At 41.5% G+C, this 26,992-nt stretch overlaps 1 long non-coding RNA gene and 1 pseudogene across 1 annotated transcript; one reads left to right on the forward strand and one right to left on the reverse strand.

Moving 5' to 3' along the window:
• Nucleotides 1–5,646: 5,646 nt before the first annotated feature.
• LOC139999445 (uncharacterized) lies at nt 5,647–10,987 on the reverse strand. The gene is made up of 2 exons (XR_011804963.1): nt 10,875–10,987; nt 5,647–8,142 (listed from the first exon to the last, which is right to left on the reverse strand). It is a non-coding gene; the product is annotated as an uncharacterized lncRNA (long non-coding RNA).
• Nucleotides 10,988–11,653: 666 nt separating this feature from the next.
• Nucleotides 11,654–26,992, forward strand: part of LOC139999418 (kinesin-like protein KIF27) — a 40,715-nt pseudogene continuing 25,376 nt past the window's right edge.

Genomic DNA, 26,992 nt, shown 5'->3' on the forward strand with positions numbered 1-26,992 from the left:
GACTGTAGTACTGCAAAATATCAAATATTGCAATCTTAAAACATAAGATGTTTTCCTGCAAGTATATGGAATGTGATTTCCCTCCCCCCCCCCCATATCAGACTTGACTATGGATGCACTTTTTAAACCTGGCCAAAACACTTTATTCTCTCTTTCTCTCTCATTTTACAAACTATCCCTTGTGAAATGTTCTGAAGTACCTTTCAGTAGATGGCACATAATAAACTGGCCTGATGCATCCCTTGAAACAGAGTTCAATGCAACTCACATCACGGAAATAAGAGTATTTAAATTTGAATTTATGATTTGAGTGGGGCTATGCATGGAACAAAGTGCTATTTAATTAGTAATTTCTTAGAAAATACATCCACAGATTTCATACAATGGAAAAAACCCTCTTCAACAGATCAAATGAAACAATAGTTAAATTCCATTGTTCTCAGTTTTCTTCACAGGTGAATGAGATCTCTTGATGTCATGCCCCCAAATCTGGTCCTACATAAACAATTTGATTGTAAAATTAGTATTTTGCTGGGTGTCATTTCAGTCTGAATCACCTAGTCAATCATTTAACATGCAAACAATGCTGGAACAATGTTAGATTTTTAGAAGGGAGTTTTATTTATTTATTTATTTAACATTCACTTCTAATCGTAATCTCCCGTGTGACCTGAGGCACACTGCAGAGACATTTATTTAATCTCCACTTCATTCTTTTGTCAACAGCTCTGTTAGAGTTAATAAAATCAGTCTCATACAGTCAACTGTTGCCTTCTAAACTTGCTGTAAAAGGAATAAAGACTTAAAGACATGGCTAGTGATGGACCTAGGGGAAAAACCCATGTACATCTGCATTAAACAACTCCACTTGCCAGATTCTTATGCTCATAGCCACACTGAAAAGTCAGAGGCTGACCCAGTAGTTCCCTGGGACTAAGTTGGATTTACTCTTGTAGAAGGATGTTACTCTTGTGTGAATGTAGCATAAGGATCTGTCCCAGAGCTTAGGAGTCTGACATCTGTTTCTCAGGCCACCCTGCAGGAGGTTTGTATGCTGCTGGGTAGGTTTGTATTACTGTTGCAGTCTTGGGACCTCGTGGAGCAGTCTGTGAATGTACACACATCACAGGAACAAAGAATTTGATCGGGGTGCAGTGTGGGGGGTGGGCTCGAGGAGAGGGGCATTCCCTTTCATAAGTTTCCACTGGTAACCAGTTCCTGCAGGTCTACTGACAAGGCTTTTATTGAAAGTGTATGTACAAGCTGCTTGGACAATGCATTTGTGACCACCCACAGATCTAAGGGAGGGAGAGATGATTAAATAGAAACAAAAGTGCGAGTGGATTCGAGTAGTTTTGTTTTTTTTTTCTACTTTAGATTTTCTGAGGTATGAAAAGAATTTTGAAGGCATTCTAATATAAATTTAACCTATACAGGCTTGAAGTTGCTGTGAGTGTGTGCCACTAATTCTGACTGGTGACAGACATTCATAGTGCTTTGTCTGATGAGTCAGATGAGAATTTACATGCATTCTTTTTATCTTCAGCAAAAAGTCATCTTTAGATCTAGGTGGTGTCCATCTCTGACTTTTAATCAGATTTAAATACAGCAAGCAAGTATTAGACTAGAAAGAACATAGTGTCTCATGTTTCCCCATGGGACCACGTCCACATCTCTTACAAACGCATTACTTTCAGACCTTATTGGAAAGAACAAAGTAAGAATGAAGTCCATTCAGGATCTACTTTGTTGCAGCAGCATCTACCCTTTTCACAATGTGGTGTGACTCAGTATGTCAACAGGACTGAGTTTTGCTAGAGCAAGATGTCAGAGCAAGTCTGCTCATCACTGCTCAGCACCACATACACTTTTTGTTCCCATTCCAACCTAGAGGTCTTGGCTTGCACTGTCCCAACACTTTGTTCTGTTGGGAATGTCTCACAGAGGGCTTTCTTCAACAGCAGCAGGGAGAGACAAGATGTTCAAAAGTCCCTGCCCTCCTGGGTGCAGCTTGCAGGAGCAAATACAGTGAGTGGTGCTGTGCCTGCTGCAGCAGTGCTCCTTCTGGGCTAGCATCTGCCCAGCAGAGGCAGAGATGATGGGATTTGGGAAAGATGCAAGATCATGGCTGGGTGCCCTGGCAACAAGACAGCAGGGATAATTTGTTTCTCACAAGTTCCTCCCTGCCATGAGAATGCTTTATCCTTATAGTGGTAAACAATCTTTGGCAGAGAGCAGGGGTCTGAGCAAGGCCCCGTGGTGCAGGCCTGTCACCAGCCCACTGATGGGGGACGGGGAACAGTGGGCTGCAGAGGGGCTGGCAGCTCCAGCAAGAATGGGACAGGCAAAGACATGGAGGAGGAAGGCAAGAAGAAGGAGCCCAGTGCTCAACCCATGCTACTGCAAGAGTTGTGTTTGCTTTTTGGTGTGTGTGTTTCCCTGAACTGTGCGCTGTATGTAGCTTCCATCCCAGATAACATGATAAAAAGATAATGCTTTCTACCATGCAGACCTAATTAACCCCAGCACTGGTCTAATCCATATGCTGACCTTATTACGACTTCGTTTTCATATCAAAAAATATTATGGTATCAGGTAGGAGTTACGATAAAGCTTGGAAAAAAGCTAAGTACTTCCAGAAAGTCTTTTTAAGCCCTGACTTGAATTCATGGTTCCTAGATGGATTGCTACTTGGTTGGTTTGTGAACATTTAGCAAAGTGATTTTACATCAGCTGAACAGCACTGTGTCTCCATTTCTTTTTACTGGTAGCAACAAATCGCACATTTTCCTTTGCACGTTTTGCCAGCAAAGATTTCAGGTCAGCAATAGATGGACAGGTTAGACTGTAGAGTTTTTAATAAGAAAGTATGTTAACTTATGGGGATCTGCCCATAATTTTTGGTAGAATCAGCCCAGCTCACTTTTCTTCATTTAACATTGAAATAGATTTGTCAGTGGGTACCATACTAGCTCTCTGATACAAGCTTTTAAATTGAAGTGCACTATAGCCAGAGTAAGTCAGTTGCCTTGGAGAAATATTACAAGATTAAAAGTTTTATCAAACAAACAGTCTTTTCCTTTCTAGATTAAAGTTATTATTACTATACTATTCCTATGCGAATCAGTTATACTTCTGGTTATCACAGGAGATTGACCAATTTATAATTCTTTATTGCTATATTCAGATGCTGAAATTATACCAAGGTTCTTATCATTTTCCCATGTAATGCTACATAAGAATGTAGACCAAGCCAAGCTGTTCGGCAATGATTAACAGTTGTCTTCAGACTATCAGCTTAAAAACACCTGACTTTAGTATGTCTACTCATTCTGTTCCAAGTGATAACCTGCTTACTCAATTCATAACGCTGCAGGGATTGACTTTTTGCCTCAGTCCAACGGTGGTGTCAGTGAAACCCTCCCAGTCTCTACCCTTCCTTTCCCTAGCTGCATCTAAATCTGCTGTGACTACAAACATACCAATGGTTCACAAAGCCTACACCATTCTCTGAGCTGCTTGCCTCCAACATCTTCTTCTTTCTTCCTTTACTTGGTAACATGTTCAGAATGGCTCTTGAGGAGGCCATCCAGTTCATTTATTTAATTTTATTTTGTTCTTTTTCCAAATCCTTGAAGTCTAGGAACTGTCAGTCAGTGCTGGATTTAAGGTAGCCATTGCCAATTAAAGATGTTGCTTCTCACAAGTGGAATCTCACCCCACAATCAGATCTTCTTTTCCTGAAACAACATCTTGCTACTTTTTGTGCTTTTTAAGGGTTTTAGACAGAATCACCTAGTAGTCCACTGCTAGATCAGCTCACTCATATAGCATCCAAATCCATCATGGAGAAGGAAAAATGCCCCTGAAGTCCTCTCAGCATATTGTTGGTGTCCCAGTACATGATACTTGATAATGTTTTTATATATATTTAACAATATACCTAATTTCATTAGGTTTAGTAAGGATATGGGGCTTTTTATTTTTGTACATATACATGGAGAACAGAATAGTATAGCATATGGACCAGAATATCCTAACAAAATCACTGCTAACATGCTAATACATAACATAATATATATGATAAATGCATAGTAAGATCATGGGAAAATTAATTGATATTGCCTACTCGCATTTGTACCTTTTTTTTCCTAAAGCTATTATTTATATGTTTAAAAATATGCAAAATAAATCAAAAGAGAAGCAATAAAACCTTCCCTCAAAACAGCTGGATCCCACTCCAGTTGCTGCCTTTTTTTTTTTTTTTTTTCTAGAGATTTAAACAGTATCTCTTTGCTAGCCTGAGCCCAATTTAACAGCTTCCCTAAGATGTATGCATTAAGTTACAAGCCTTAATAGGCTGCAGCTGGGGAAGGGTGCACTTGTAACTTATGAACTTTGTTTAAACGATATAGTTTTACTGATTATGTGCCATGGCTTGATTTAAGACATGTAAGGGAACTTTACTAGCCTCTCACTGAAGAATCTTCTTTAATAGATTTCATATTACATATTTCTTTCATTCAAAAAGCTTGTATTTTTCTTCTGCATTCACGTATTAAATTAAATCCACGAAGGCAGTTAAAAGGACTTTTAGAAACAGCTGTTTTAAGTTTTAAAATGACAAAGTAGGTGGTTATCTTGTGTGTGTGTTCTTTATACTCCACTCTCTCGGCAGTGAGACGTTGTCAAGTATATGACTCCATTCCACTTCAGTGGCAGAGTCACTTGGCTCCCACTCCGATTTGCCCTTCCAGTCTTGGCCAAAACACCCCCCTCCCAGTTGGCCAGCCTCCTGTTTATGGCATTGTTTGTTTGCCTTGGTTGAGGTGAATGCCTAGCCAGTATTTTTAGCAGTAATTCACAGAAACCTGGAGCTATTTTTTTTCTGGCATCAATGCAGTGCAAACTTACTGACATAATCCAAGTTGGAGAGTTCTGTTTCCCACTTAGAATGATATTTAATTTGACTCACAGACTTCCTTGAGCAGAGGCAAGACAGTTGCTACTGAAAGGTGAGAAATTGTCTGGAAAACAATGTTGTGTTATAATAAATGTGTTATCATTTAATCCTCTTTCAAACACAGTTCACATCAAACTGTATTTCTGAACTCTCAAAAGAGCTCAGGGTTCATTTAGGGTAAATGCAGCTGTATAACCCACATATTTGTTGTTCCACAGAACTCGCAGCCTGTCCTAAATTCAAATATATATATATATATATAAATAAATAAATAATAAAAAGTCCTTAGAGTCTAGGAAAACTTCAAGAACTCTACCAGGATTTGCACTTGGGGACAGCTTCATTTGGTACAATGCTCAGCCCCTGGGCAAGAGGCTTTTCCAGCTGAGTAAAAAGCAAAGTAGAGAAGAAAAATCATCTTCTCACCTCGTAACTAGGCATTACAGCCAGCTTCAAATAGACTATTGTGGAACCATTAATATTCACAGATGGGAGAGTACTAAAGGAGGGTATATGGAATTCTTGCTCTTGAACTTGGTGATGCACGTACTACTATGAAACTCTAACTGAGAAAGATCTGAGGTATAAAGTGGATAAAATATTGTCTGAATGGGGTCTTGGCATTGCCTACAACAAAATCAATACTGTTAACTAATTCAGCAACTGACAGTGTACAAAATAAATTGTTTTAAAGCATGGATGATTTAATCCTGAAGAAAATTGTTTGTCATTGCATACAAATACTATAAGCATTATCTTAAAAACTCAACCACATCATAGGCATCTTTCAAAATACGAAAGTCAATTACAATGAGAATGTCCTTTCAAAATGAGACGTAAATTACAGTATTTTGCTGCATTAAACCATGAATCTTGTTGTTTCATTTATGTACTTCTGAAAATTCTCATTGTTTTCCATACTGCATTTTTAGACTTAAGCCAGTTGGATTCCAAATACTGATATACAGCATAGAGACTGAACAACATTCTGCCTGGAATGTTTAGAAATGAAGGCAAACAATGCATGTGATTGCAGGAAAAATGAATATTGAGAGATCTTAATACAACATTAGTAATCATCATATTAGTAATCATTAGTTACTATCTTAGAATAGTAACTTAGTATATTTGATTGTGCATCTGATCATATGTATACATTTTTCACATCTTCCTAAACTACTACAAATCCATGTGATACATAATGAAGGAAAAAAAAATAATAGTGGCTGTAGTGGCTGTTAGGCATAAATAAAATCTTTTTTTTTTTTTTTTAGTAGAGAACTGTTTTCACACACACCGAATTTTTACAAGTTTAGCTGAAATTGTTTTAATTATATATTTGAAATTGATATGCTGTTTTAATTTAATGATGATAAACATACTGATTCAAGCTAAACAGTTGAGTAAAATAAAATTAATTAAATCAAAACATAAAGAATTCTTGGGGAAAAAAAAGTTTGAGGCTTTGATATCATGGCTGCATTCTGTAGTTTAACCTGATGCATCTTCATGTTCATCACTGTTTTGAGGTGCTAGTTTTGGCTAGGATTGAAAAAATCACAGCAAAAACTGCAGTGATAATTTGATGCTGCCACTACATATATACCACCAAGTATTTCCTGCTACCATCCTCACAGCTAAGCCAGGTTTTATGTTTATCCAATTCAGTACAAACCCAGGCACTTTTAATTACTTAATTACAGAGATATCCAGCTGCACTGTGGGATAGGCACATAGCTTTCATTTGACAGAAATTCTAAACAGAATAAAAATGATGCTGCTCAGCTACTGTTTCTGTGTTAGTCATACACGTATTAGTTTAATCTGTAGCAGCTACTCACTGCTTACTAGTCCTCTGGTAAAATATTGCTTTATCTGTAAAATTTGAGACAGCTTAAAGCATGTTTCAGGATTTCAGGAAAAGAAGGGAAATATATTTCTGTTGGTGTATTGCAGTGAAAGTAGATACCTCTCTATAGCTCTAAAAAGTCTTTTGAATATTAGTTTTCAGAGTGGAAACTTTCAGCCAAGTGAGAGATGCAGGCTGTCTAAATGCTGAATTACCATCGAAAGGACTCATGAACAAGAATGGAAATTAAAACAGAAATTTTACACTCTGAACTCTTAATTTCTGTAAAACTAACAACAGAAGAGAAGCAAGGATCAGACACACAGCAATTTAGGTCACTTATTGCTATCATTGGTACTAAACAGTTTAAATACCTGTTTCTTTTATAGACCACTATACCAGTATAATTTCCTCTTGGTAAGCAAAAGCACGCATGATATTTATGGGTAGTTTCCCCTCCATCAATGAGGGGCTTAGGATACTAAAATCTAGGGACTTGGACTGGACAAAAAATGATCATGCTTGGGATTTCCCTGTGCAGCTTTGCCAATTGCATTGTACATCTTCTTAGAAGACTCAGCAGTTTATTACCTACAGAATAATCGATCTCATCATGATGTGGGAGAAATCAAGCTTTATTAAAATTTATTTATTTATTGTTTTACCAAAAGTTGTATCATACAGGCTGAATGATGAGACCAGAAAGAGTACTGTGGGTTACCTACACCACCAAATTCATTATTCCTGTGGACTTTGCATTATTGTTTTTAAGGACTGCACTCTTGGACAACAGTTGTTTCAAAAACCAAAACACTTTATGGAAACATCCTAAATCAGTGATATTCTTAAAGCTGATACTTTCTGTTGCTATCTATTTCAATACCAGTAAAGGACTGAATGTCACCAATACCATTCTCACACTGAAGCAACAGCTCCTACTGAATTGTCATGTTTAAACTTGGAAATTTTACATTCATGAATTTTATGTTCAAATATCAGTTTTCACTTAATGGGTTTAAAATTAGATTGTTACCCAATGTGTGCATGCTCTGTGGAGCAGAAGGTCTCATAAAAAAGAAAAAAAAAAGAAGAAAAAAAAACCACTCAGATGTTTACATCAGTGAGGTATTCAGCCAGAGACCAATTTCTGAAGGTGGATTACCATTTGGAGTCCGTACCGGTAGCAGTTTCCCTGGCTAGTAGACCAGTTTTTCTCCCACATTCATCATCATTTAGAAAAGCAGAAGTCAGTTTCTGTGGTTAAGAGTTCCTCAATATTTCAGTTTTTTCTCACAGCTGCACTGAGACAGTGGTTATCCCAACGTGTTTCCTGTTACAAATACAAAATTTATTCAGATGGCTTTCTTCTTTACGGTGAAGCAATATTCCAATGCCATGAGAGTTCTGCAGCTTTAAATGCCCCAAATGCCAGAACTGGTAGGAGCCAACACTGCTGCTGCATCCGTGACACCATCCAGTGGCAGACAGCAGTGTGCTCCAAACACCCTGCCTCGCCTCCCCAGAGCTCAGACCACGCCACCCACACTTCCTCATGGCTTGAGCACAGCAAAAAGGGAACTGGTGATGACCACACTCTGTGTGTCTGCCCTTGTCATGGCTAAATGCCAAGAAAAGCTGTTGTCTGTGAGAGCAGTGCAGCTGCCAGAAGTCAGGAAACAGGCGGTGACAATATTGGAGCTCACATTGCTCACCCTGCAGCAAACAGAGCAATGCCCTGTCCATAGATTGCATGTGAGCTACCACCAGGGTGACACTGTCTCAAAATGGATCACTTCTACATTATTCCACTACTAACAAGGTCAGACGAGATGAAGAAAGAGGAAAATTATACATGTATGAGGAAAATTATCTCTGCCACTGATTCCTGTATGCACTAATACTTGATACTGAACCAGTATCAGTACTCTGAAGGACCCATACTGCTGCCTAGGGCTTCCATATTTCCACTGGAAGGTCCAAATTAAGAAACATACTTCTTACCTTCTGAATTTAAATTTTCAAGTGAGAAATGATGAACATCATACACAGCTGGTTTTTTTTTGTTTGTTTGTTCATTTGTTTGTTTTTGCATAGTGTTGTGGTTTAACCTATTAGGCAGCTAAGCACCACGCAGCCATTTGCTTACCCTCCTCCCTCCCTCTGTGGGATGGGGGAGAGAATCAGGAAAAAGAAAAAAAAAAAAAAAAAAAAAGGAAAGAAAGCCTGTAGGTTGAGATAAAGACAGTTTATTTGGAGAGAGGAAAAAAAAAAAAAAAGAAGAAGAAAAAAAAGGAAAATAATAATAATGATGATAAGAGTATTAATACCACTAATGTGTACAAAACAAGTGATGCACAATGCAATTGCTCACCACCTGCTGAACGATGCCCAGAAAGAAAGAAAATTATCTCTAAGCTACACATGGCTCTGTAAAAGGAGTCTAGATAAACTATACTAAAATTCTTTTCGAGTCCAAGCCGAAAAGTGTTGAGAAAACCCCAACACAGAACGTAAAACTTTGGAGTACTGGCTCAATAGTCATGATGTCAATTGGATTTCTGGTTTTCACATTTCTATTTTCACATTAGCCTGCAACTATTATCATCATAATATACAACACCTTTTTTTCCAGCTACTTCATAAAGTTTTGCATTAAAAGTCAGCTGCTTTCCTTGCATGACCATGTGTTTTTGTTTTTGTTTTTGTTTTTGTTTTTTGAGAATGGAAAAGAGGAATCTGAGTATAACATTTTCTCATGTTTGAAAGTGAGCAGCTTAATGGCTGCTGTGATATCAAAGTTCCAACACATTGACTTAATAGTACAATATTGCTGACCTGCAATTTATGTACTACAGTAGCCTGCAATCCCAGAAAGTCCAAAATTGCCACAAAATCATATTTTTCACACCAGCAGAAATAATCACAGACATTTTATTATCAATAATAAATGTATCAAGCTCATATGTCTGCATTTCTTGTGTAACACAGAAAACACTAAGATCAAGGACATGTATGCATCCTACATTCAGCATTTTTATGTCTTTGACAGTGAATGTCGTAGCAATATTGCAGGAGTTCTGGGAAAGCAAACAGAAGCAGAAGGCCGTATTCCCAAGCGAAGGCATCATTGTGTATGAATCACTGAGCTCCCTGGGCCCACCATTTGTGAGCTATGTTACCTTGCCGGGAGGAAGTTGCTTTGGTAACTTTCAGGTAAGTGTCAGCTTCCAATCTTTGCCAGGGGAATTTTATCTATTTATTTATATATTTATTCAGGAAAATTCTTTTGCCATAGAAGATACAGGACAACTACTTCTGTAACAATGAATACTACACTTGACTTTTCCAATCTCATTCTGTCCCAGCCCTCACCGACTTGAGAGACAAGGTACCTGAAGGAAAACAACACAGAGTTCTAGGAATGATTTTACCAGTCTTGTCTCTGGTTTCCAGTCATATCTACAATGAAGTGAAACATTATGAGTAACTCAAGTCAGGCCAGATATGTCCCTTCTACGTCAATAACCAAACCTGTCAAGTTAAGAACATGGAATTAATGAAAAGGAAATCCTTCTATTTTGATCTGAGTTCACTTTTTTTTTTTTTTTTTTTTTTTTTCTAGACCAAGAAGAACCAGCAAAAGTCGGGTGAAAAATGAAATGAAAAATGTTAAGGCCAGGCAGCTTGCTCACTGCAAGTGCTAATCTGAAAGCAGATGGAGTGCATCTTCATACACTCCATCCTGAGACACTCCACTCAACAGGCCAGACCAGCTGATGAAGTGCATTGCTGTCCTGAAGTTTCATGTGATGGGCTACTTTTAAGTCTCTTGTTTATGCTGTAGTACTTGAGGTCTATGGCAGGACCACAGCACACTCTTATTTGTCTACCCTTCTTTCTTGATCGTGTGTGGGAAAGAGAGAACGTGCAGAGGCCCTCAGCCACATGCTGCACCTGTCACTCTGTGCAGCTACATCCCTGAGCCAAAGTACCAAACTTCATGCTTGTGAAAGGACTTTACACAAACTACAGAAATCGAAAATGAAGCATCCAAACACTTACAGGAGGGTGGGCCCTCTCGATGCACCTCAACGTGGGATCCACAAGTCCTCACGTGGTTTCATCCAGCACACTTCTCTGTCCCTCCTCGCTAAACTTGCTCAGAGGCAGCTGTTACCAAGGTGTCACAGTGACATCATTCAATTCTGTTTCTGAAGTCATCACCGTAGGCCCCTGGCAGCGGCAACACAACTCTCTCTCTTGCTAATGCGAATGTCTCAGAAACAAGTAGAGAAGTCCCACTCTCCCCAAGCTGACTTTAATTGGAGTAGTTCCAAAATTATTCTCTGCCCCCCTACATCTGGGGAAGGTGTGTGAGGAATCTTTTCCTTAAGAAAGGATTACAAGCCAAAAAAAGCTTGCTTCTGATACGTTCCCCTTCCTTTTAGAGCTGTTCACCTTTGATTTCCAAGGAAGAAAAAAGAAGGTGAAATCAACAATTCTCCTCCTCCGAGTTGGGAATATGAAATAAGCCCAATTATTTAGGAAGCCTGAAAAAGGAAACTATACATTTCCTTGTTAAACACCTTGTTGCTTCTGAAAACTTGTCCAGTACTTTGCAGCTGCAGTGCTTTTCGGTGGGTGGGCAGCCGAGCTCCATCACGGCCACTCTCTCCCTCCCCCTCCTCAAAGAGAAAGGGAGAGAAAATACGAGGCAAAGGGCTCAAGGGTTGAGACAAGGACAGGGAGATCGCTCAACAAGGATTGTGATGGGCAAAGCAGACTCAGCATAGGGAGACAGTAAGATTTCCTGCCTAACTACTACTACTACCAGGCTAGACAAGTGAGAACCAAAGGAAAGAAACCAAAAACACCTTCCTTCCCCCCATCTGAGCTCTTCCAGCTCCTCCCCCCGTGCAGCGCAGGGGAACAGGGGGACTGGACTGGGGGTTGTGGTCAGTCTGTAGCACTTCATCTCCACCACTCCTTCTCGGTCCCTCTCTGCCCCTGCTCCACGTGGGCTCCTGTCCACGGGCTGCAGCTCCGGCCCGGGGCCTGCTCCTGCGGGGGCTCTCCATGGGCCGCAGCCTCCTCCAGGCCACAGCCACCTGCTCCACCGGGGGCTCCTCCACCCATGGGGGGGCTGCAGCGTGGAGATCTGCTCCATGGGGGACCCATGGGCTGCAGGGGGACAGCCTGCTCCACCAGGGGCCTCTCCCTGCACAGCCCGCAGGGGAACTGCTGCTGCCTGCCTGCAGCACCTCCTGCCCTCCTGCGGCGCTCACCTGGGAGCTGCAGGGCTGCTTCTCTCACGCTTTCACAATCCTCTCTCCCAGCTGCTGTTGCACAGCAGTATTTTCCCCCCTTCCTTAAATCTGCTCCCCCGAAGCCCACCCAGCAGCACTCCCTGCCTCGGCTCTGGCCAGCAGCAGCTCCTTTTTGGAGCCATCTGGAGCTGGCTCTGCTCTGATGCTGACAAGATGGGGCTGCATTCATTTCCAAACTGCCTGTCATAAAGGCCTTCACCTTTGCATTACATTGAGGCAGCGGTGATCTCAGCCTTATTGTATTGCTCTGCGTAATGTAGCTCCCAAAAGAGATCCCAAGGTCCAGAACAGACATGGAAATAACTGGGGGGTTGTAAGGAAAACAATTGCATTCCATCTACATGCTTGGGTGTTATTAACAGAGCTTTGTATACTGAGCTGGTGCTTGGTAGGAGAAAAACCATAAATCTTCCCTAGGAAAGTAGGACCCCCTCAGCTACATACTGCTGTGAGGAAACTCAGATGTAAGAACACACTTAAATAACACATCAGCAGAGCTGTTGTGCTCCTGACCACCAAAGGCACCTTTTTCCAACACCGTCGTACTGGAAGTTGATGCAGCTGGTTCCATCCTTAACGTGGGACTGTACAGTGCTTTAAAAGAAATATTTTTTCACAGCTTTGGAGAAAGTGAAGCAGAGAAAACCCCACCTAACCACTGATACCTGGACCCCAAACTGCCACAGACTGACAGCGATGCCCACTGGATATCTCCTGCTGCCTTCTGCCTGCTCCAGCAGAAGTCCCGTTTGAATTAGCCAGCAGGTCCCTCTGAGTGGCTTTGCTGAAACTCCTGCCGTAGGAAGTATCCTACGGGAGCCAAGTTGCTAAACTGATGTGTGGTTTTCCCTTAACCCCCTCAGCCCCGACTTTGCAGCTCGTGACGACACTGCCAACGTGTGCAGTGTCACCGTGTGCCAACTAGGTGCCAGCTGCCATGTTTTATAGATTGTAAAATGAGTGATTTGGGACTCGTGAGCACTGAGAACAGGTTAGCAATTGCTTAAGAGCTTTACTTGTGTCGCTCTGGGGCAGGGAGATGGGTGAAACATCTTAGGCTTGAAAGTGATTCCCTGCAGAGGGACGTGCTCAGATCTGTACAACAGATCTGTCGTTTTGGTCACCTTATCAGATCCCTGCTTGAGAGGTTGCTTGCAAGAATCGATTCCTCTTCACCTTGATGTGTCAAGCTAAAGACAAATCTGTGCCAAAGCACTGTCTGATCAGACGAGTGCCTCAGTTCAGGATTGTTCTTGGACAGCTCCAGAAACACCAGGACGATCAGCGCCTTCAGGAACAGATTAATTGGATCTCGAGGCTGTCATAAAACAGGTCCCTGAAGTTTGAAGACTCTTCCAATAGTTTGGGCCAGCAAGGAGCAGCTGTACCTGGCGGCTGCGGTAACTCGGGGCTCAGAGTCTCAGAGAGCGTGCTGAAAGGTGACCCCCAGCTGGCTGCTGGAGGAAGCTGAGGCAGCGTTCAGCTCTAACCTTTGCCTTCTTGGCTGTCATCTTTGCACTCCTGCTGTCAGTGGGTGTTGAGTGTCCTTCCCCCCAGCCTCAGCACGTGCCCTCAGATGTAGGCAGCGTTTAGCAGCTAGAATTCACTCCAATATAAAGAGTACAAATCATGCGTTTTCTGCTTTTGCTTTGGAACTCTTAGCTTGAGGTTTTCCTGCAGGCCATGAGGTTTCTTGCAGCAGCAGGGATGAGTTCTGTTAGCAAGAGGCTGTTCTGTGCTTCGAATGTGGGAAGATGAATGGTTACCTGTGCACCGTTAAATAGAACTTGACACCTAGCACACCGCACTTGCAGCCTGTGGGGTGCTTTAACAAGCAGGTAAATCAGCAGAGGCTGTTTTGCAGCCGGGGTGATGCTGGGTGATTAAAAAGCAGGGGCAGAACAAGGAGTTTCTAGTGTTTGTTCTTGCTTGTCATCCGACTCTCCACTTCCACTGTTCGTTAGAAAAAAAAACAAAAACAAAAACAAAAAACAAAAAACAAGGGGTAAGCATCTTAATATCTTTATTATAAATGGAAGGCACAAAACAGACCAGCTACAGAGACTGTCCAAGAGAAATACTTGGTGCTTTATAAACAAACAAGGAAGTACCCTTAGGTGGGTGTGATAATCCTCCTCTAATGCGTTTTTGGAGTGCAAAAATAGATTTGTTCCTTTCTTGCTCTTCTCTCCAGGACAAAGGCAGAATAGGCAACTGCAAAGTTAGACCAGGGAGGTCAGTTTGTTCCATACTGAGAAAGACAAGCCTGTAAAACAAACTAGACAGATTTTCTTGGTACTATTTATCTTCCTTCAGCAAAGGCAAAGCTTATGACACTTGTTGGTGTGTATTTCCAGACCCCCAGCTACTGGCACTGTAGCGCATCTCTAATTCTTTGGTACAAAAGGTTCAAAATCTCTTAATGCAAACATTTTACCAGCACCCTGGAGCAAAAAAAAGAAATCTAAAAATCTTACCAACTTCTATTACAGACCTGCTGAGTGCACCAGAGTTACTCATTTTTATTCAGGCTTTCAGGGGCAACTTCAGTTGGTTTAGCGCCCGGATTGCCGTGTTAGCAGGTGTCAGTTTAAAAAAAAAAAAGCTTTTGAGGTCCTTTTTAAAATGAGACTGCTTTTTTGGAATTTAGGGCTGCGAGGTATGCTTGGTTTTGCTTTCTTCCCATTCCTTAGACCAGATCCATTCAGATTCTGAACAGCGTTCCCGGTCTGTTCAGGAAACTGGAAGGCAACAAGCAAAATGATGAGCTCCTTGGGCAGTCAAAAGAGCTAAATCTGGAGAGTGTTTTGAGTCAAACTTCCATGCTAAGGAGCACCAGTAATTGTTAGAAGTAGATGCAGAGGAACCTGCATGGCACTGGGTGTGTTTCTGAAGGTGCTAAAGGTCCGAAGTGACGATTCCTATCCATAGTAAAGAAGAGAAGGAAAGCTTGCACTTAACTACTGTTTTTATTCCCTTTGCCCAGCAGTCAAAAGCAGTAACTAATATGAGAAGCCAACTTTTCCTCTCTTTATTTTAGATTTGAGAAAATTCCCTGCCAAAAAAATATTTCCTGGAAAATTCACTAGTGTTTGTGTGAGTAAAAGGTTCCAACCTTTGATTATTAATTTGTAAGAACTATTTCATCCACTTTTGTCCAGAAGAGTCAGAAATAATTTGCACAGAAATGTGCAGCGTTTTAATGAAAGGTTTCAGAATCACTCTAATTTGAACTTTATCTGGTCTGGTTGCAGGTTTTGTGTTTAGTGTCTTTAAAAAAAATAATAATTAAAATTTCTGACTTCATCTCAGAAAAAAGAAAAAAAAAATGCTTGTGGCTAAATAAAATCTGTTGCAGCTCTGCTCATCGAAAAATCATTGGCTGTTAAATTGGACCTAAGTCGTCTTCTCTAACCTTTCATGATCCTGCAGCAATGGATGAGGATGGATATATGGATTAGGGAACAGCACGTGGTGGCAAACCTGTGGTATTTGCTACAGCGCAGAAAGAAAAACCCAATTGCTTCCAAAAAATCCAACTAATTCAAAATCCTTGGCATCATGCAGTCATGCCACTGGCAAAGTGAGCATTCCCCTGCCTCTCAAAGCTTGCTGTACCCTTGATCTGCTGTCTTCCTGCTGTTAATTGATTGCAACTCTACGTGTCTGATCAGGGCTACGAGTTGTTCTCGCTATGGAGATCATACAACATATACTGTGCACGCTTGTGTGTATAGATCTGTTTATCCTGTATGCATGTACATACGTCTGCATATTTGTGTGCTGGCCCCCAGATCACTCATCTTACAAAGCATCGGCCTCGAAGGCATACTCATCAAAATCTTTTGTAGAGCCTCCATTTTTTTCTAGTTCCCTCAAAATGAGAGAATTTTTACGCGCTCTCTGTGTCGAAAAGGCAAAAATTCTGATTTTCACTGTCGCTCTCGCTAACTTTCTCTCACTCCCTCCTCGTGTGTGTATAAACACAGATGTGTGTATGCGTCTGCACATCTGTGGATTTATATGCACTGGTATGTTTTTTGCTGTACAGGTAATAAAGACGGGGAAAGGTTTTTGTGTTTTCTTAATAGGTGAAGAAATCTTGAAGACCAGAGATTGGAACATACTGAATTTTAAATTAAAAAAAAAAAAAAAAGTTAAATTGTCTGGCTGTGGAAGATGGAGCCTCATTTTTGCAGCCACTTTGAATCACGAGTTCATCTCTAAATGCGCTGGGTTTTTTGTTTTTGTTTTGTTTTGTTTTTTGGTTTTTATTTTTTTGAAGAGCTAACTAACCCTGGCTGTCTCCAGTCTGAGAGAGCATTCAAATGGACTTGCTTCCTCTATTAGTTATAAGCCGTTTAAAAGCACATCCTATGTTTGAATTGTGGATGAGAGGTTCCCTTGGCAAAGTGAGGAGGAAAATTCTTCCTACCCCTTTATTTTTAATTCACGGATTCAGTCTTGGTTTGGCCTACAGGAGAAGTTAACTGGAAGTCTTTGAAGATCGATAACTTTGCTGAGGTTGTCCAGGTAGGTGAAATGGAAGACCCACAGTGCCTGGAACGTGCTGTTTAATGCGTCCTAACTGTGTTCTAGAGAAGTTATTTGTAGCCAGAGTTGATTATTGACTTGCATGTATGATCAGGTGGTTTTTTAAGGAGTGACTCCGTTTTCAGGCTTCCAGATGTGCTCCAAGTCATCTTATTGAGGATGTGGAAGAGAACGTTTGCTGACAAAGCTCCTGGCAGCTTTACGGAACTTTCATATTTAGTTAGTTCATGTAACAGCTGATTTCAAGGCTTTGCTCTCTTCGAGAGACTGATAACTTGATTTGATGAACTGAAGAAAGCTGGAAAAATGTTGGTTCCTCATTATTTTTCACTTGTTACTTTCTTTAGGGTTACTTTTCAAAAGAAGATTTCCCTGCTCACAAGCCAGTAGAAGACTTTCAGCCCAAGCAAGGGTGAAGACAGCTCTCTCCAAGAGCAGAGGAAGGCCCTGTGGAGAGAAGCCAAGCTTGTTAGCAGAACTCGTCGGCATGTCTAAACAAGGAGACGATTGCTACTTCTATTTCTATTCTACCTGTACCAAGGTATGGCTGGCTTTCCTTTGCTTTGCTTTTTTTTTCCCATTTTTTTTCAGGAAGGAGTAGATTAGGAGGAGGAAGCACGCTGGTCTTTGGTTAACTTGAGAACCAGATAGATTCTGAATTCAGTTGTAGCAACATTAGGCAGCAGCATGGCCATTTTTGAGGCTGTACTCTATTTTCCTCGTTGGTTTCCTTTTGGTTCCAGGGAGACAAATGTGCCTACCACCACTGCGAAGCTGCTCTGGGCAATGAGACGGTCTGCAAGCTGTGGCAGGAGGGTCGTTGTTTCAGGAACGTCTGCCGATTCAGACACATGGAAATTGACGTGAGTGCCTAACGATGTGTTCTCAAAATCAATCAACAAAAGCATTTTTCAGTGCCGTAGGTGTACTGATTGTGCTTTTGCAGGATAGATTTGTTTGCTTCAAAATCATACTTGTTTCTGTTACCAAGAGAGGGGGTGGGAGGAAGCAGAGGAAAATAAAATCAATGCCTTAGGTATGTCTTAGCAAGATATATATATATTTTTATTAGATGCTGACAGTTTTCTCAACAGATGCAGAATAGCTGTTAAATAGACTGCTAAAACCTGCTGGAGCAGGGGGGTAATAAACAGGCTGTTCTATCGTCATGGGAGCAGGCTTGATAATGAACTCTCAGGTCTCTTCTGACCCACAGTCCTTCCGATAACGCTGTTCTAGCTGCCTGGGGTAGGAAGTGGGGAAAGTTAAAGGTGCAGAAGAACTAAGTCTCCAAGAAGTAGTTCTAGACAGGGTTAACCTAGGCAATTTCAGATGTTCTTTTTCCCTCTGAATAATGCTAGTATAATCCTAGGTGTATTAGTTTAACCCACCCTCATCTGGTGTCTGAGAGTGCCTGTCTTCTCAAACTGAATGATGACAAATCTAAATGTGCATAGTGGTTCCAGCTTATGCAAACTTTGTGAATATGCCCAGAAATACTCCACTGAACTGAGAAACTGACCTTTGGAATGATGTTTCAGCACTGTGTTGTGACAGCTGTCATGATCTGGAGCTGCGCATCTCTTTGCAAGCCTCAGGTGCATGTTATCACGAGCTTTTCTTTCTTTCTGTCTTCAGAAAAAGTGCAGTGAGATTCCTTGCTACTGGGAGAAGCAGCCGGGAGGCTGTCAGAAAGCCAACTGTGCTTTTCGTCATGCAAAGGGACGTTACATCGATGGACAATTCTTCCCACCAAGCAAGAGTGAGTTTAGGTCCTTTTTCTTGAAGTGCTGAAGACTTAATTTGGAGTATTACTTAGTGGGTGCCAATCCTGTAGGGGGCATCAGGTAACTGTTCATTTGTGAGTACAGGAAAAGGTCTGCAGTCATAGGTGTACTGCACCGAGTGTACTGCTGGTGTTTGTTTTCTGCTTTCGTGCTCAGCTTCTCTTGGCTTTGTGTGATGTTTGCCTTGCAGTTTGCTTCCTGTTGTTTCATCTTTTGCTGGGTGGTAGGGAGATGTGTTGTTGTTCGAAGGGAAGTCTTTGTTGACGGTGTAAACAGTGATGGGATGGGCAAAAGGAGATGATGAATTCATTGTCTGTGCGGGTTATCTGCCTTTCCTACCACCTCTTTGCTAAATTGTGGTCAAAGTTTTAAACTGCCATATTACCGATGATCATCCTCTTCCTCTAGCTACACTGCCAAGTCCGCCTGAGTCCGCGGACGATGATTTGAAAGTGGCTCAGATGTCACTGCAGCAAAACAAACTTTCTGTCCAGTCAAATCCCTCTCCACAGCTAAGGGGGTGATGAAAGTGGAAAACTCTGAAAATGTCCCAAGCCCTACACACCCTTCAGTTGTAATCAAGGCTGCAGATGATGATGAAGATGATGATGGTGAGCATGTTTTGGTTCTTGGAAGGAATTTGTGCTGTAAATGATTGTGTAAATCTTTGGTTCTTGAAGGAATCTGTGCTGTAAAGGAATGTAGAAATCACAGATGACCTGAGGTCTGACTAGCGATAGGGCAGGCAGTGTGGCCAGGTCACTGGTGGCTTTGTCCGGCAGTCAGTGGACAGAACCTGAAACGTTGGAGGAAAGCTTAGAACCACTCCTGGCTTTAGCTGGTCTGTTGTGTAAAGTTCTATGTGAAACTAGGAAGGAAATTTCTTTTTTCTGTCTGAAGAGCAATGTGTTGTGTAGTAGTTAAAGCTGCAGAGAGAATCTAGAGTCCTAGATGTTTTGTCCTAGTGTATTCTACTTAGGAGTTCATCAGGTCAATGTAGCTCTTTAAAAAACAAAACAAAACAAAAGAGCAACAAAGTTTTTTATATGAAGCATGGGCTGAAGTGTCACTGCATGAGCTACGTAATCATGAACAATCTGGTCTATGCATAACTGAATAGATTTGTCCCCTTCAGACCAACTTTCTGAGGAAGAAGAAACCAAAACTCCTGTCCAGCAACCAGCTGTGGAAGGCAAAAATGGATTACGGGTGATTTCCACTCGCAAAGGCAGTTCTACTGCTACTAAACAAGGTATTCCAGCACCTTAGTAGGATAAATCAGAAGAACTTGACAGTTAACTCAAAAGCAGTGTGGTGTAAAAACACAACAAAATGTAGGGATGCTGAATGGACTCGGTTATTTCCATGATCTCATTTCTGCCATGAATACCATCATGTGCCAATTGGGTCAGAAAGGTGAACTCCTTTTCTTTATTTTTGGAGAACAAAACAGGGCCACAGCATGGAGTTGAAATGGCTGCACGTGCAGCCTTGCAACCACTGTTGATAAGCCATATCTAACGATAGAAGGATCTAATATCGTGTAAATGGATTAAAATTAAAACTACATTTTTAAGCCTGAAGGATGAAAGGAGGGGCAAAATGCCCTTGGTTCTCTGGCTCTTTCACTTGTGAGGAGTGTTGACAGGCTTTATTCTAAATACTTCAGAAAGTTGCTGAGCGCTAAGAAGCCTGAGGAGCTGTGGTCCTCAGTGAGTGCTTCTAAGCCAGTCTCATGAACTGTTTCCTATTTTCAGAGGGCAATCTGAATTTTGGAATAAAAACACTTGAGGAAATCAAATCTCAGAAGATGAAGGAAAAAAATAAGAGACACAGTGGTGAGTTAGTACAGTCAGTACTTTAGGTGTTAGCTGAGCACGTGTTTCGATGATAGATGGTGGCAAATAAGCATGTTAGTAATAGACACAAGGAGACAGCGTGTGGGAAGATGCTCTTTTCAAAGTTCTTGGAAATCTGTGGCTTTATTAGTTTAGTTGAAGATGGAAGTGGTTCAAGAGGAACTGAGTTGTGTTTTTGGGCTATTCAGCGTATTTTCCTTGAAACAGTAGATCACCGTATTTAAAGCTATGTGGTTATTCCACAAATGCTTGAAAGTCTGCTCCTAACGTCAGCCTAGAGTCCTAAATTGTGATGTGCTGCTCATTTCTTTGTGGTGTTTGAACATTTGCCAGTTAACTGTAAATTCATGCATGTATACAAAGCTGTACGCAGACCAGGAAGCTGCTGATGCTCCAACTGAGTTTCTGGGTGTGCATTACGCTCCTCTTAACATGTGTGTTGGGGGCTTACAGCAGTGCTTACAGTAGAGCTATTTGACCTGCAGTGTGGGTTAAGGTGGGTAACATAGAAAAGGGATTCGGTGTTACTGAAACACTGGATATGTTACTTTTATCATAGTTAGCTTTGTTACATCATGTCTAAAACTAGACTGAAGCTCTTCAGGGCATTGTCCTGTCTTCTGTTTCTGAGAAGTACTTAAATGCTTTAGGGAACTGAAGCTAGAAATACACCCTTTTGTTTCAGTCATTTCACAGTTTAGCTTTCTAAATGTCTCTTTGTTTATCAAGTCTTTAGGGTGGAGTAAGCTCTGTGTACTTACAAATTGCTGCATCAGACATGCTAAAGCAGTGTTCCATGTCATTAGTAGGACCGACTTGGTCTTATCTGTTGTTTTAATATAAAAATCTGAAATAATCCATTCACGTATGCTGACATGGTTTGTAGAAAAGCATGACCTACAAATGAGTAAAGCACTAAATAAATAAATAAATAAATAAATAAATTACTACTTGCTAGAAATAACCATTGCTATAATGTTGCCTTAAAATTATATGGTACATGTATATAATGCTCATCTTCTGTTGGTGATGCATGAATCTGAGTAACAGGTACTTTTGGCTGCAGGAGCTGTGTTCACAACTCTTACTGCTTGGAGCAGACTGCACAGAGAGTTGCACTAACAGCCTGCTAGTGATATGCAGATCAGAACGTTTGGGAACTGGGTCATTTATGGGAGCTGTCAATCCATGCCATGATGGTGTTGCAAGTTGGATTATTGAGGGCTCTTTTTGTAACGGGGTTACTTACTTCCTTGACACATTAGTGAAAGCCTTCTCTCAAGACTATGGCTCTTGCTAATACATAACACAAATGGAAACAATTTCAAATACTTGCCAGCAGGCTTTGCTTCCTTTTACCTTCATGCGGATTTTTCCTGTAGCCTATGTAGTAGGGAATATTGTGTTCAGATAAATAGGGTTTGGGCAACAGGCTGTTATTTACTTCCAATATTTTACCGCACTTCAAAACTCTTCCTTGAAAACTACTGTAGAAGTTGAAATGATGCTTCAGGTCATAGTTTGATCTGTGGAATTATGAAACTCCTTGTGGTATTTGATTAAGGAGGCATTGGGGAGGCACTGGGGAGGCAAGGACAATCCCCAGACAAGGACTGTATATCTCGAAACAAGACGCTGCAACTCATGATAAGGAAGTGGTAGACAGACAGAGAAACAAATGGAAGGACTATAAATCTCAAAACTGGACATTGGAATTCATTATAAAGATACAACAAATGGAAGAATTAGCAACAACCAGCACTTGCAATTAAGAAACATGCCAACTCAGCAGATTCCTGACCAAAGGTGAAAAGTACACTGTGAGGAAGACTCGGGGTCTTCCTCCCAAAGACCCCTGCCCACGTCCCAAAGACCCCTGCCCACAATTCTTGGGAGGCTCTACGCAGGCGCAAGGTGCCAAAAGGCTAATTAGCATGAGAAGCGAGGGAAGGCGGGGATAGGTAAGGAATATGTATAGGCGCTTGTAGAATATTGATAGATTGATTGTATAAATTCAAGACTGCTTTCCGCCTTGGGTATGCACGATAGGTGGAGAGATCCCCTGTGCATCATCCAGCGCTGCAATAAAGACTATACCACTTCAAGGAATTTCGGCTTCGATCTTTGAATCATATTTGAACACTTTCTTTCTGTGATCAAAAAGCTTCCTTAAACACAGCCTCAAGCTCAATTACACCAGTGTGTTTTTAATTTTCTACGGCTGGTTATTTCTATAGCAATACAGAATAACACTGCTCATAATTCCTGAGGTGGGGGGAACTATACCAGCCTCTGAAAGGGTGCTAGCAAGCACCTCTAATTAGCTGAAAGCTTTTGAGGTATCAGCCCATTGTTTTTTCAGGGAAGGGGGAATGGGAGCCATACTTTGAAACTGAAGTGCTAGGTGCTTAATAAAATGGGTCTGCCAGAATTGTAGGTGTGGTGCTAAAATATGAAGCCTGGCATGGTGGTAGGCCTTGGTGAATCACTGGATCCATCTTTAGGTGTTGCAGAAGTGGGATAATTTGATCCTGCTGTAATATGAATAGTATTGAAATGTCCTACCAACTGAATTAGCAATGTTAACAACTATCTGCGACTCGACTAGAAAATAACCTGCAATCTCATGTATTTGCAATTCACTTTATAAACTCATTGCCATCCATTATGATGATGATGATGTAGAAACACCGAATTCAGGAATAAGGTTTTGTAAATTGATATCATGTTGTCACTATAGTATTTCAGTGAATTGGAACAGCAGAATTCCATGGGTAGTACTTGTTAAATGTACTTGTCAGCTGGGCTCTTAATTGCATGCCAACTACGATAAGACAGCAAAGGTATACTTATTGGTGTGTTTACATTGGTGTATTTATATTGGTGTATTTATAGACGAAAGAAGGGAGTTTGCAGCCACTTTATGTACCTGTGTAGAGGTTCAGCTATGTGTAATTATTTTCAGATTGTATGTGCAAAAAGAAGGATTTGGCAGCATTAGCCACTGCTGCCACTGTACAAATAAAGACTGTTGTGCCGTTGTACTGTTTACATTAACTATAAATACACCACAGTAGAGAGAGACTAGAAATTCCAAGCTTTTACTGAAGAGTCATACTATAGTTCTTTTTTTTTTCTTAAGCCAAGCACAGCAGGGAGTCTGCAGACAAAACTTTGAGTGTTGTCTGCTTTAGAGCAACATCCAGCATCATAAGTTCTTGTGGAATATGACTGAGCACTTTTATCTGGTGCTTTTTCTTGCTGTAAAGATGCACCTGTAATCTTTTCTCTGAGCTTCAAGTTTCAACATATTTCGTGTCCAGCTAGTAAGAGCATGAAGTCTCTCAACTTTAACTAATTTCCTCAGCTGGTTAACTATATAGTTATTTAGCATTAAAATATTTGTCAATGTATGCACACGTGTGCATATGTGCACAGTCTTGTCTGCACAAAAATCCAAATGTATCCTGTTCTGTCATTTAAAGAGTGACAAATATGAATTACTTATGATGTAGATATGATTGACCTGTATTTTCTAGATACATAGTTGTGGTCTGATCAGCTAATCTGAATATCAGCATCAAGTAGATTCACAGCTCAATGGCCGTTTTCTCCTAAGATGACCAGCTTCATTTTCTCTTCTTTTGAGAGAAATGGAGTTGAGTAACTTTGTGTGATGAGAATGCTCTTTTCTGTAACCTTTTTGTCTCCTGTAAACTTAAGAGTAGAGCATGGTTCTTTCATCTCTGAAAAGTGAAATGACATATTCCTTTTAAATCATTATTTTGGGGAATGGTCTCTGCCATGCTATTGTTGCATGTTGACATACCTGAGTATATATGGAGCACCTATACAATTTTGGACTGGAGAAATTCTGGAGTTAAGTGGTAAAGAGAGCCTGTGGAAACTTCTGCAGAGTCTCATGTTCTTTTGTAATAGTACTTAATAAGGAACAGATTTGTAGGTTATCTAAGCAGATAACTCAAGAACTTGTTTCAAAATCTAAAGATCCCTTTTGAACAGTAATTTCAAGAAGTATGTATTATCTCACTACACCGCTGTCATAATATGTCAGCATATCTAGATGTCTGTTTTCTATGAAATTTGTAATCAGAGATGGATATCATCACTTTCAATACTCTGCTAATTGACCAAACTCTGCATGGAAAAACTGCAGTTGGACAAACATAGATATACCCAGGATCTAGCTTTAATGTTAGGTAAATGATTTGATCTTTAGAATGGTGTCCCAGGGATGTACATGTTGCTTTTAGCTACAGGCAACAACAGAAGGCATAAGTGTTGCTTAGTTCCGTCTCCCCCCAGCGTATCCTCTGTGTCTTGCTGTAAGAACAGGTGAACTTGATGTTTGTGGACGGTACCAGCTGAAATGCTGGGTTCACCTCCCTGTGGAGAAAACTGCTTGCTGAATCTCCAGTGCATTGCAAACAAAATTAAACTTCTTGTAAAAGAAGAGATAAGGCTGCTTACCCCAAACTGGAGCTTGCGTATGTGTATTATCTACTTCATTTTTAAATTGTGTTTGTCAGGCTCTGGGGATGGCATCTGAAATAGTTTTTAAGCACTAAATTATTCTATTCTATTCTATTCTATTCTATTCTATTCTATTCTATTCTATTCTATTCTATTCTATTCTATTCTATTCTATTCTATTCTATTCTATTCTATTCTATTCTATTCTATTGTGTCTATTTCCACCCAGAACATGAAGACCAGCTTCTTGTAGAGCCACCTTTTTTCCACGAAATCTCTCAAGAGCGAATGTATTAGCCTAAAATGTGTTTGGTAGATTGTTGTTTTTTTTTTTTTTATGTAATTCTTCTTTAGTTACCTAAGGTAATACAGTGTAGTCGGTTAAAATATAAATAAATTATACTGTATCTTTTTGATTTCTCCCTCATTCCCCCAATTCCAGCCCTGTCTTATGCTTTCTGAGCCAAAAAAACCCACTTCTGTGGTTTAATGATATGAATTATTGCTTGTTTGATCAAACAATGTTTTCATTCTACCTTCTGTGCTACTTTCCCAGGAAACTGATAATGAAAAGAAGCCAGCTCCCTAGAATTTCAGACATGGCAATGGAATCTGCTCTAATCAGTTCAGTCCCTACCATTGCGTCTCGTTTTGCCTTACTACAACTGGAAAGTGATACTGATTCAGAGCCTGGAAAAGGCAGAAGTGGCCGACGTGCTGGTAAATCTCTAGCTTCAGGGTGTAGATCTATAAATGTGAAGAAAAGAGAGAAAAGAAGAAAAAAGAGAGAACAGCAGCAGAGTGAGGCCAATGATGTAAAGGGATTATATTTTCAACAGTGAGTAAGGTTGTTGTCTCATCAAGAGTTTTTGCTGTCCCTGAAAAGTCATTGGTTTTGGTTTTCCCTGTGAAAGAAGAACTACTTAATTGCAGATTACATCTTTACATTGTCCTGTCTTATGTTTCTGAGAAGTACTTACACGCTTTAGGGAACTGAAGCTGGAAATACACCTTTTTGTTTCAGTCATTTCACAGCTTAGCTTTCTAAATGTCTCTTTGTTTATCAAGTCTTTAGGGTGGAGTAAGCTCTGTGCACTTACAAATTGCTAAAGCAGTGTTCCATGTCATGAATGGGACCAACTCGGTCTTATCTGTTGTTTTTCATATACAAATCGGACAGAATCCGTTCGTGTTTTGCTCCTTGAGCTCTGTCGGCATTGTGTCTACAGATGTGTCTGTGTGTGGACGTGTGCCTGGGCACTCCTGGCGGCTGCTGGGCTAGCAGCTGCGAGCAGTTGTGAGCGTGGCTCGCCTACTTGGAGACCGCTTGTGTTTGAGGGAAAACTCAGCCTTTACCGCTGAGCTCCACCGGAGCCGTGAGGAGACGCTCTCCTCCATGACGAGCGCGGCGATGGAAGCCGCATTTCGCACCCCTGCTTTGACCACAAGCAGACGGCCCCCTCCACCCTCCCCAGGACTCGAGGGCGAGCTGTGCGCGTCCCTGGGGGCCGGGGGCTGCCCCCCGGTGTCCCCTCACACCCACCCCTCAACCCCCGCTCCGCCCGCGCCCTCCTGCCGCGGGGGGCCGCTGTGCGCACGGGGCGGCGCCGCCGAAGGTTGCGGCCGTTGCCTAGCGAGGCGCTGTCACCAGCAGCGCGGGCGGCCCAGGCGCGGCCCGCCGGCCCCTCAGCCCGCCCGGAGGCTGCCTCCCGCCGCCCGGAGCAGGTTTGGAGCGGGGAGCGACGGGGCCGGGGCTGGGGCTGGGGGGAGCCGCCCCACAGCGCCGCTGAGCCGGCATTTTGCTTGGTGTTTGTTTGAGGAAGTAGGAAATGGGATCTCTCCCCTCCTCCGCCCCTCCCCTCCCGCGACTGGTTTGGGTGTCATTTTGGAAGGGGGGGGCGGGGGAGGGGGAGTCAGTAAGTTTTCAGTATGTGCTCGTGATTGCTGTGCCCTTTCTGAAATGAGCAGGATTTCAGGCTCTTGCTTCTCTTTCTTGGCTTCCCTTTGCTCTGTTCTGTACAACAAGGCTTTTTGTCAGCTTCCAAAGTTTCTCAGCTCTGAATGGACAAGCCCTCAATGCAAATGGGTGTGAGTGAAATGCCAAAACTCTTCTCTTTGCAACCACAGAAGACTTGTGTTTCAATCTGGTTGCATTTTCA

This window comes from Anas platyrhynchos, chromosome 25 (genome assembly GCF_047663525.1).
Source record: "Anas platyrhynchos isolate ZD024472 breed Pekin duck chromosome 25, IASCAAS_PekinDuck_T2T, whole genome shotgun sequence".
Classification (NCBI taxonomy): domain Eukaryota; kingdom Metazoa; phylum Chordata; class Aves; order Anseriformes; family Anatidae; genus Anas; species Anas platyrhynchos.